Here is a 12,192-nt window from a genome sequence, read left to right as displayed (position 1 = left end):
AAGATCTTAGCTCTGAGATTCCTGGCAACCAAGTCAAAAGGGGAAATGTGATGTTACTGAGTTCGTAGCAGCATGAAAGAGCTTGACACTGTAGATCCTTCCAGGGAATCCATTGGCCTGAACATTTCTCCTAGGACCTGTCACTTCTACATTTCCTGAACCCACTGGGGGTGTTCTGCTGCAGCTGCGTCTCCGTGTAGCGGAATAAGACAGCATATAATCACGTTCCGTAAATAAAAACACATAGTAGGTACACCGTAAAGAATCGGTAATTCTCATTCTTATCTGAGGAGAAGAGGATGGAAGGGGGGACATTGGACAAGGATGGAGAGAGACGAGGAAGAGGACGAGCACGTCACTGGGAAGCAGAAAGCTCGCTGTCCTGACAGTGGCTCCATGTGCCAATCAGCCCAACCTGGGACAGCTGCTGACAGCTCCACCCACCCTGTCCTAGCCCGGCCACCGTCCCCAGCTGCTGACAGCTGCAACAGCCTCCAGACTGGTCTCCTGTCTCCTGCTTCCTCCTGCACAGCCCTTCCTCAGTCAGCAGGAGCCTCCTAAAACTCAGATCTGTGTCACTCCCCACTTAAAACCCTCAATGGCTCCCCATTGCCCTTAGAATAAAGTCCAAGCCCCACGGCCACGGCATTCAAGGCCCTCCACAATCTGGCCTCTGTCCACCCCCCAACCTCGGTTCATCTTAGGTGCCGTGCCAGGCCCCCAAGCACCCCAAACACATCTTCCTCTTGCCCCCTTTCCTTGGCACAGTGCCCTTTCTCCTCACTCATCCTTCCTCCAAGACCACCTCCCCCATGAAGCCCTTCCGCCCCACCCTGCACACACGCAGACCCACCCCTCTCTGCTCTGGCTCCTCCACACGCCGTTCACACCTCAGTCCTAACTCTGGGAGGTGATCCCAGTGAGGGAGGCAGAAGTGAGAAGAGCCCAGGAAGGGCTGTGAACAATCGTGTTACGCATGAGCAACTGGGGCCCAACCCCCCGGGGAGCCCTGAGAGGCTGTGCGGAGGAGCCTCAGGATTGGACCAGGGGCAGGCGCAGGCTGGGCCTTCGCCACTGACCGCCTGAGGGATGAGGGCCAGCTCCTGGGGTGTTGGAGAAAGCCCTCCAGCAGGGGAATGGGGTGGCACCATGGCAGGGCAGGAGACACTCGCATGGGGCGAGGGGACATGGGGCAGGCGCTGTGGGAAGCTGGCTGTGTCCTTCTCTCCCCCACACACCCAGTGCCCTCCTGGTGCCGGCACACAGTAGGCACTCAGGGACTCTGCACACAGTAGGCAACTCAGGGACTCCGTCTGGCATGAACAACGCTTCCCAATCTTTGCTGCAGCCCACCCGGGACAAAGGAAGCTATCTCCCTCCCCTCCTCCTCTTTCCTCCCTGGACAACAGCTGTGGCGACCGGGACCCTCGGCCCCCTCCAAAAAGAGGAGGTGAGGAAGGCCGCCCTGTGGGTGGGTAACCACTGGGCTGACTCCCCTCAGGCCTCAAATCAGACATCATTTACGGGAGTGAGAAATTAATTCCTAATTACACAGTTACTTTATCACACAGCTTCAGTGCTAAAAGTCTAAAAAAAAATCAACACGAACCCCCTACTACCTCCTGCCAACTCCCAGGCGCTTAATTAGGTAAGTAATTTTGCTTTAAAGCAAGCAGTTCCATCCTGAAATTGCCCCAGGAGGAGAGTGGCTGAACTCAGCCCCAGGCTGTCTTCCGGAGAGAGGGGCTGGAGTGGCCCTGCTGGGGCAGGGGCCTTGACATGCTGGGAGTGGGCAGGGAGGGTGGCCCTCCGTTCTCCAGGGCACATCCCCCTCAATCCTACCGAGCAGCCTCCCTCCAACACTCCTGGCTCCAGGGAGAGGCCCAGAGACCCAGGCCGGGTCAACTGGCAGATGCCCAGCTGGTCCAGGATGGCACGTGGCCACAGCCCGTTGGCTGGGACCGCAGGGAAGAAGTGCTGTCCCTGGCTGAGCCACCACCTGGAAACCCAGAGGTGCTGAGGGCCACCTTGCCTCCGTGGTGGCCTGAGAAATTTGCCAACACAAACGAAGGCAAAATTCTCAGTGCGAGCTGGAGAGAGGTAGGATCCTGACCTCCCTCCCGCTGAACCCGAATCCCAGATCTGCCCTCTGTTCTTCCCCGTTACATGAGCCCATGCGTTCCCTTTGGGTCTCGGGCCCGTTCGCACTGGGTTTCTGTCACTTGCAACTCAGAGTCCTGGCTGGTCTAGAAAGGTTTCCTGAGCACTCACTACCGGCCAAGAGCTTTCTACGCCTTCCCTCAGGTAATCTTCCCACGGGCAGATTATGGTACCACCTGCAGATGAGGAAGCCGAGGCTCACAGGGAGGCCAGGTCTCGCAGCCAGGCATCAAGGGACCCCAGAGCTGTGTGCCCCGCCCCCTGCCCCCGGCTCATCAGGCATCCACAAGGCCCGAGGCCCCCCTGGCGCACGAGCACCCCCTCAGCTGGCCAGGCGGCCTGCAGGCCCAGCACACGCTGCAGCACGTGCACGGGGACCGGCACCCCAGAGGCCCTGTCACCTGAAGGTCGGAGCACGGTGCTCGTTTCCAATCCTGGCTCGCTGCTAGTGCACCATGTGACTCTGGGCGAGCCACTGAACTGAAACATGCTCATATACAGATTCTGTGCCCAGAACACGGCCTGGCACAAGCAGGAGCCAAGTAAGCGTGAGCTATTATTGTATCCCAGCCTCAACTGTTACTGCAGTTCGCACTCGCCCACGAGTCACACCACTCCCTTTCTAGACCCGCCCCCAGGCAGAGTGGAGCTCTCTGGCCTTGTGTCCCCTTGTCCTCTACTGGGGGCCTCTGGCTCTGAGGCACTCTCTGTGCGTGTCCCTGCTCCTGGGGCAGGGGCTGGCTCAGAACCCCCGCGGGTCCAGAGCTCACTTGACTTGGAGGCAGACTCCCAATGTGAGCTCGTCAAACAAATAACTTGAGGGACAAGATCAGAAAAAAAGCTTGGAGCTGACAAGAGGCAACAAGAAATGACTGAGATTCAACATCTTTCCAGGAAATACCCCGCCCAGGAGATGATTTCTGTGTGTGGCTGATAAAAATAGGGTGTTTCCTCAATCTTTGCAAGGGGCCCACGGGGGCTTTCTTAAAATGTAATTTAAGATGTAGCTAATGGAAGGGAAGCTGAGATGCTGGAAATCACAGATCATCTGTCAGGAGGCAGCTCTGTGATGACTCAGGCTTGTGTTGGTTTATAACTAGACCACCAGCCTTTGCCGACATCCGGGGACTTAGCACATAGTAGGTGTTCAGTGGGGGTGGGGCAGAGGAAATAATAGAGAGAATTAGGGAGTAACAACATTAACCCTTACCTTTGGCCAGCACCTTAGGATTTATGGGTCATTTCACCTATTGCTATGGTCTGAATGTTTGTGTCCCGCCAAAATTCATATGGTGAAATCCTAACCCCCAAGGTGACGGTATTAGGGGGTGAGGCCCTTTTGGTGGGTGATTAGGTCATAAGGGCAGAGCCCTGATGATTGAAATTAAAGGCTGGGTGTGGTGGCTCACGCCTGTACCCCCAGCACTCTGGGAGGCCGAGGCAGGAGGATCACTTGAGTCAAGGAGTTTGTGGTAACAGTGATCTGATTGCACTGCTGCACTCCAGCCTGGGTGACAGAGACCCTGCCTCTGATAAAAAAAAAAAAAATTTAAGAATGAGATTAGCACTCTTATAAAATGGGCCAAAGGGAGCTCATTCATGCCTTCTTTCATGTGAGGACTCAGAGAGAAGACCCAGCTATGAGGAAGGGGGCCTCTACCAGACACTGAGTCTGCCAGCACCTGATCTTGCACTTCCCAGCCTCCAGAACTGTGAGAAATAAATTTCTGTTGTTTATAAGCTACCCAGTTTATGGTATTTTGTTATAGCACCCCAAATGGACTGTCTTACTCCATTTTCTGCTGCTATAACAGAATACCTGAGACTGGGTAATTTATTATTTTTTTTTTAGAAAGAAGAAATCAATTTGGTTCACGGTTCTGGAGGCTGAGAAGTCCAAGATCAAGAGGCCGTATCTGGTGAGGCTTCTTCTTGTTGTGTTATCGCATGTTAGAAGGCAGAAGGGCAAGGAGGGGGAAAGGGACTGAAGTCCCATTTATCTGGCGCCCACTCCCGAGATACCGGCGTTAATCCATTCATGAGGGCAGGGCCCTGGTGACATAATCACCTCTCAAAGTTCCCACCTCTCAACTCTGCTGCATTGAGGATTAAGCTGCCAACACATGAAGTTTGGGGGACACCTTCAAACCACAGCAACATCCACACCAACACCTCACACAAATCCCATGAGACCAAAGAACAGAGGTTATTAAGGCCACTTGACTGACGCTCTGAAACCAATGCAGACCAAGTTCAAAGTGCAGGGGGGATTTCGGTTGGCCACAAACCTCACAGAAGGGCTGCAAAGACAGACCCCAGGCAGGTGGGAACCAAGTCAGCTCTGGGGACCACTGGCCAGAGACCCTGGACCTTCCTTCTCCAAGCCTCCACTCAGGTGACTTTACTCCAATGGCTTTATCTCTGGGTAGAGCTGCCAGATAAATAGACGATGCTCCATTAAACTTGAACTTCAGATGAAAAACAAATTTTGTTTAGTCCATGTCCCCAGCGTGCCCCATGCTGTCTGCCTCCCATGAAACTTAGCCCCACTACTCCAGAATAGTCTTGGCACCATGACAGGTGGGCACAGCGGCTGGGAACCGGTTAGGGGGCTCTGGGTGGGGTGGAGACGCTTTAGACTCTATCATAGCTTAGGGGAAATGCCCCCTCGGGGGACTCACCTTGCTGCTTTCTGAGAGCTAGTGAGGTTTCCCAAGTCCTCAGGGGCAAATCGACAGCTATTTTTCAGCCTCTGAAAAGGCACAACCCCCTCCCTGCCATGTCGCACGTGAGCATGGGCTCTGCGAGCAGCCATGCCTGAGCAGCCCCGGATCTGGCCCACAAAGGCCACTGACCTGCACTGGCTGCTAATCTCTCTGAGCCTCCATTTCCTCATCTGCAAAATGGGGCTGACAACCTTGATTTCCTGGGATTGCGAGGCTGCAACACCACCATGGACAGAGCCCAGCCCAGTCAGTACTTTAGTTCCGAGAGGAACAGCCCTGGGACTCTCCCATCCACCCTCTCCACCCTCAGGCCACGAGCTGGCGCTGACTTCACACCCTGCTGGGGGCGGGCCTTGACCTAGGCCTGGCCAATCCGAGCTCCGCACACGCTGCCTGCAGTGATTGGTTCAGGGATGAGCACAGGCACCATGCCAGCCAATCCAAGCCAAGGAGACTCAGTTCCGAGACTGGTTTGCACCACGGGGACAGGAAAGGCTCCTTTCAGAGCTGGGAGGTCAGCTGTGAGCCCAGAGCTGCCCACCGCCACCCTGCCACCCGGGTCAGCACAGAACCAGCAGAGCTGTGGGATGGGAGGACACACAGTCTGGCGAAACATCTTGGAGCCAGTGGGCCCTGAAGCTGGAGGCAGCTGGGCTGTTCGGTAAGAGACGGTAGATTCACTTAAACCAGGTTAGGCGTCCCTGTCTCACTTAACTGAGAGAGTCCCGCCTGATTCATGACTGACTGTGTCTGGCTCCTCCGAGGCCCTCTGGTGACCTCCCCCCATGGCGGCTACCATCCTGCTTCCCGGAAAACGGGCCTGTTCAGTGACCGTCACCCTCTCTCCCACCCTGCCCCATATGCAAATGAGAAAAACACGCATGCTAAGGTTCCCACTGGAACCTTCCCTGTTCCACGCCCACCCAGCAGCAGCTCAGCTTCTAGGAAACAGCTCCAGATACCCTCTCCCCAACCCTTTGGTGCCTGGGTGCAACCGACAGCAAATAAACATGTCATGGAGCCTTCCCCACTGGGGACACCCAGATGACGACTGGCCTTAGCCCTGCCCTCACAGCTCCAGGTCCACAGGGCAAACAGACCCATAAAGCCTAGGACAGATCAGGGTGTAAAGTCAATGACAGGTCCAGAAGGGTGCCCTTGGCCTCCAGACACTTGGAATGCTTCCCTGACCCACCAATAGTGCACTTAGAGCCATACAGGAGGGAGGCCAGCTCCAAAGGCTTCTGGAAACAGCCCCAGTGATGACCTTCTGACCCCTGTGACCACGGCAGGGTCTGCTGGCAGGCACTGGCCTCTGTGGAGCTTGCTCTCGACACAGCACAGGCCCTGGTGGCCAGCCCAGGCAGAGCTCCGGAGGCTGTGACCAGGGCTTGGAGCCGTGGGAGAGCCACAGCTTTGGCAGAGGGCAGACAAAGAAACTGAGGCCCAAGGAGAGGAATGCGGCGGACTCGGAGTGGCCCCCCCATGCATTCTCTCCTCTTCTGATATTGCCTGACCCCGGGGAACAATGCTTGGTTGACTGAGCCAAGATCAATGATGTTTTCTACTTTCCTAGCCTTGCTGCAGCTAAGCATGGCCATGAGACCCAGTCTAGCCAAGTGTGTTAAGAAAAGGAGAGTCTTGGGGAAAAATTTTGTTTTCCTGGTCCAAGTGGACATGCCCTGTCTCTCTTCACCCTTCCTTCCTGCCTTCAATTCAGACACAACACCCACAGCTTCAGCAGCCGCCTTGTGACCATAAAAGAAAGGCCTGGAAAATCACAAGGATGTCAGCCCCCACACTGCAGAGCTTTCGCCAGTATCCAGAACTTTGTGTTATATCACAAAAAACACTGAGGATTTGCTCGAGCCACTGTTGGTTGGGTCTTCTGTTACTTGCAGCCAAATGCATCCCTGACAAACACACCAAGCAAGTCACACAGAACAAGGACCCGATCCCAGCCGGTGGAGCCAAGCTCCCTGGGTTCAACTCCTAGCTCTGCCCCCTACCAGCTGTGCCCTTCGGTAAGTCACTCCCTGTCCTGGTGCCTCACCTGTGAAGTGGAACTGACCACAGCCCTCACAGAGCTCGTCTGAGGAGTGCACAAGGTGGTGCATGGCAGCAGGCCACATGAGCACTCAGCAAGCACGCGACATTCCTATTTTTATCACACCCTGGATGAGGCCTAAGAGGAGTCAATTCCCTTTGCTTTCTAAAGTCCCACTGGTGGGGCACTCTGGACAAAAGGAGCTCTCAGCCAGCAGCCACAGCGGGCACGTGTCTGCCTGATCTTTTCAGAAAGCCGTACTCCAGCGCTGAGGAACAGTCTTATGGACTTCTTGCTTCCCAAGAGCCTGTGAGAGTCAGGGCGGGGAAGCTCTTCCCTGCTCGCACTCCGGAGAAGTGTCCAGGGACGATAAATCCTGGCCCAGCCCCTCCTTCCCAGGCTCTGGCCAAGGTGCTGAGTTACTGATTGATGTTACTCCTATTTTTATTAGTATGATTCATGATCATAGAAATTCTTATATGGAGCCCCCACTGTTCTGTTCACAACGTACTTCTCTGTGTCATGAGTTACTCAGACCCTAACGCAGGTGGAGAGATGGACCCCTCCCCGTGCCCTGCCCCTTCCTGCAGTTTCCAAAACCGAGAATCCTGATTTCACCCTTCAAGGCTCCCGCTGAGACAGCCGAATGGACTACAGGGTCTCCACGAGCGGCCGCAGACCACCTGCATCAGGGCCATCTTAAAGGCAGAGCCTAGGCCCTGCTGCACCTGCTGGGTGCAGATCCCTGGGCTGAGGCCCGGGAATCTGCATTTTAACACATGCCCCAGTGAACCTGTTGCTCCCTGAAGTTTGAGGAGCATTGAGAGCCAGCAGTTTGGGGAAGGGGTGAAAAGCCAAGCACATGTTTGGGGAATAGGGACGTTGCCCACTCCTGATTTGCACCCACCCACCCCACAGCTGTTCCACTCTCCACACAAGACCCCTCCGTGCCGTCACGGTCGGAAGCTTTCAAGGGCTTTTGGGTTTAAGGCAGCTCCTGTTCCCTGCACCATGCCACCATGCCCTCGGCAAGCCTCGTTCCGGAGAGATCCCTGCAGCCCCACCCTCCAGCCCTGGTTCACGGAGAGGGTGGGCACTAGAATTCTTGGGGAAGATTTTAGCAGAGGAACCCAGGCTCCTCCCCACAGGTGGCTGGTTGGAGGAGGAGGTAGAATTACCACCATGATGCATCAGGGGAGAGATATAGATAAAGAGCATCTCAAGTTCAACAGGAATGTAATTGAGTATGTCATGACCCCTCACTGGACTCAGGCAGAAAAGTGTAGCTTAAGTGATAAGACAGAGGTGGGTTCAACTATGCGCAGGTAGAAATGACTCCCGGGCTTTGTCACACACTGGAAGAGTCTCTAGTGAGGTGCCAGCGGCTCGCTGGCCTGGACGGGACAAGCACAGGAAGTAAATGTAAGGAGTGGACTCCCAGAGGCCACTGTAAGATGAAATTAATAGCAAGAAATGCAAAGTTTGGTATTTGGGTTAAAAAAAAATCACACTACTTTTAGTTCCAGCGTGGGAGAGACCTGGTTTGAGGGGTGCATATGGCCTGGGGGTGGCAGGGAGCGAGGCCACTCAACAGGTCACCAGGATCCTACTCTTCACTGGGCAAAGGTAGCCTAATCTCACTACCCCATAGGCCATCTTCAGAGGTTGGGGTCCTGCTCCCCAGCCAGGGACGGAGACAGCCCAAAGCAAGTCCAGTAGGTGAGGCCTCTAGACATGCTGTCCTTTGACAAATGGTGGGAAGGCTGGGGACATTTCATCCAGAAGGGGAGACTCAGGGAGGACAGGAGCCACCCTCCCCACAGCCTCCAGGCCCTCCCCCTGTGGTCAAGCCCCTGCCCCCTCCCTGGCCTCAACACCTACCCCTGGGCTCCAACATTCCTGTCTGCTCCCCTCCCCCTTTCCCAAACACCGCCCCCCCCAGGCCTCCTGCATGCTGGCCCTCACCTGAGATCCCCTTTCCCCCACCTCTGCCTGGCCAGCTCTTACCCCCCAGGTCTCTCCCTCAGGGCAGCAAACGCTGACTCCCCAGTCAGAATCAGGTCCCTAGTCCATGACTCATGGGCCTGTACACTTCTTTGCAACAGCCTGGATCCCAACTGGGAATTTAGCTGTGAGGATCTGGTTTATATCTGTTTTCCAAACCATGAGTTCAAGAAATCGCGAAGAGCATCTGCTTTGTTCATCTTCATGTCCCCACTGCCCAGCACAAGGCCTGGCATGTAGTAGATGCTCAATAAATGTTGATTTTATGAGTGAATAAATGAATGACTGGTACCTTCAGGTGGAAGCCACAGGAAGACAAATTTCAGCTCAGTGAAGGAAGGAGCTTTCCAGCACATTAGGCCGTCCCAGGTTGACACTGGCTGCCCCATGAGGTGCTGAGTTCCTGCCGTGGCGGCATGCAAGCAGGGCTGGCCTTTGGTCTGAAGTGAGCCTGCCGTGATAGTTACACTGGCTGTGGGGGTGAAGGCTGTGACCTCGAAGGAACCTTCCAACTCAGAGGTTCTATGTCTCTCTCCATAGCTTGAAGAAAGAGCCAGTAATTTGGGGAAGGGGAGTGGCAGGAAGGGAGGAAGCATCCCTGGGATGTCAGGCCTGTTACTCTGCAAACAGAACATTTATAGCACCAAGCCTGGGTGGCTACGGGGACGGGTCTCGGGTGGGGGTGGGACTGGAGGGCTGAGCTCTGGAGCCCAGGGCTGTGACTTTCCATCCTGCCCTGTCCACCCACGCTGTCCCTAGGCACAAGGGATGGAGATGACCTTGAGGACAGGGGCAGGTCTGGTTCACCGAGTCCCCACATCCAGCACAGGACCAGGCACATGAGCATTCATGACAGCATTGAACCTGACCCCAGCTAGGACCAGCTACGTCATTGTGGGGCCCAGCGCAGAAGGGAATTGCAGGGCCCCTTGTTTGTAAATAACTAAGAAGTTCAAAACAGTGACAGCAGAGCATGAGCCCAAGCATGGGGCCCTGTGTGACTGTACATGTTGCATGTCGGCCCCAGGCCCAGCCCTTCCTGAACTCCGGAGGATGCTGGCCCGCATACCCCGCCCCATCGCGCCCCTATCCCAAGGACCAAGCAAAGACGGCAAACCAAGACCTTGCCACGATGCTGGAGCCAGGCCAGCTCCCCACTCTGCTAGCTTAGATCCTCATCATCTTTATTTATAAATATGAGCAGACAAGAGGGAATCGCTGAGCAATACTGGAGATGCTTCAAGTCAAAAGGGCAGGGTGGGGCCACTCGAGGGAGGCCGGGAGCGGAGCCAGCAGGACAAAGGACTTCCCTGAAACAGGAGTTAGGAAACGTTACCCTAGAACTTGGAAATTCAGCACAGGGAGGGCAGTATTTCTCACAACGGCATTTTGGAGCATAATTTAACAGACCCGTCTAAAGATTATTTAATTATCTAGGGGAGTCCACCTTTGTTTGATTCACTATTTTTTGTTAAATAAAGGTCTGGATGCTGTGAAATTACATGTTAACTTGTAGATTTTTATCTGGCAGAGATGTACAAGACTTCTGCCCAGTAGAAAAGATAACCGCAAAGGTTATGGTTGTATCGCCCTGTAGGTCATTAACCAGCTTTGGTTCCAGCCTCAGCGGTCACATCCCACATTCTTCCCCCAGTGCCTGTTTTCCTGACTCTGCTGATTACCATCCCGCTGGGTCCCTCCTCCTTAAGGACTTGAATAAATCTGCGATACGTGCTCAACTTAAGATCTGTACGAGGGTCATTTGTTTTATCTTTTAGGAATTATACTCCGACATAAGGTCACCTCCAGGATCAGAGGAGGACTTTGAAGAAGCCTCACTGTTACCCACAAGGAGTTTGAGGCGAATACTGCATCCATAAAACAAGACCAGGCACAATGTGCTCTGGAAAATAAGAAAGCCCAGAACAAGGAGCATTCTTGGGAGTTAAAAAGACACGGAGGAAGTGGATGATTCCGTGGGGCGGTAAGCAGGGGTGAGGGCATCGCTTTCCCACGAAAAGCCCACTCGTGATTCGGAAGACCACGCCAAGGGATTCTGTCCTGGAACAGAGGAAATCTGTGAGAGGAAAGATGTGGAGGAAAGACCACGGAGAGAAGCGGATATTTGATGAGAATTCCAGGAGAGAGCAGAGAAGAATGGGCACAAGCAAAGACAGAATAAAAGGATTTTCCGAGCGGAAGGAACGTCTGAGTCTTGAATTCTGTCGGGGGCCCCCCCAGGTCTGCCCTGGAGAAAGGTCTGAATTATGAAGGTAAACAGAGAAGGCCACAAACTTCTAGCCAGGAAAAAGCTGCTTATCTTCCAAGAAAGAAGAGTTCTCTGTGCGGGACTCGCGGGCAATGGGTTTGAGCGGCACAAAGTACGGGGGGCTCCGAGCCGGAGAAATTGACTCCGCAGCCACAGACAAATAAACTGTCTCTCACACGTGACCCAGGGAGCATGTGTTTGGACAGGCAAGACTGGAAAATGACACCATCCAAACACGTTTTCTTTAAAAAACTGCTTACAGAAGTTCTCCCGCCAAACTAGAATGAGAAGGAGAATGGAGAACTTGACAAAGAGGTGTCTGGGGCCCGAGAAACCAGCGCAGCTTCTGGTGAGGGCTGATTAACTGTCCACAAGGGGGTTACAGAACTATCCTGGGGTCTAGCGCTTCCTTGGTGGGATGCTCCACATGCCGAGCGTCTACCCTGCACCCTCGTCATCGCAGCTTTCTCGAGAAGGCCAGGCCTCCTCAGCGGCATTGCTCACACAGGTACGCTCACACAGGTACGCTCGCGCACACACTCGCGTGCACACACTCGTGACACACACTTGTACACACTCGCGCTCACACACATGCACACACAGACACACACTTGCACACACGTGCACACACTCGTAGCCCCCAGCCTTGTCCCTCCCCTCCCCTCTGCCCTGCTGACCCAGCCCTGGGCAGCTTCCTGCCTCCCTGTCCTTCAGCTCTTGTGTGGCACCTCCTCAGGAAAGCCCTCAGGCCCGAGGCGCCACCTGGCTCAGTCGGGCCCCTGTGGTAAATGTTCCCAGCAAACCGCACCGCCTGCCCAGAGCCTCTGTCCCGTGTGTGAGGACACAGCCTCCAACAGAGCCGTGGGTGCTGCGTCAGACTGCAGTGCGGGCCGGGCGTGTGTCTGGTGGGCCCGCCCCCAGCCTCCCCCGCCTAGGACAGCGCTGACGCTTTGCGGGAGCTCGTCCAGCCCGGGCTGGTGGAGGAA

At 54.9% G+C, this 12,192-nt stretch overlaps 1 protein-coding gene across 1 annotated transcript in view; it reads right to left on the bottom strand.

Moving 5' to 3' along the window:
- The window catches only part of CACNA1I (calcium voltage-gated channel subunit alpha1 I), a 98,492-nt gene that overhangs the window by 62,373 nt on the left and 23,927 nt on the right, over positions 1-12,192 (bottom strand). The window lies entirely within an intron of this gene.

Source organism: Eulemur rufifrons, chromosome 16, assembly GCF_041146395.1.
Source record: "Eulemur rufifrons isolate Redbay chromosome 16, OSU_ERuf_1, whole genome shotgun sequence".
NCBI classification, from domain to species: domain Eukaryota; kingdom Metazoa; phylum Chordata; class Mammalia; order Primates; family Lemuridae; genus Eulemur; species Eulemur rufifrons.
This window is presented reverse-complemented; position numbering and strand designations above follow the sequence as displayed.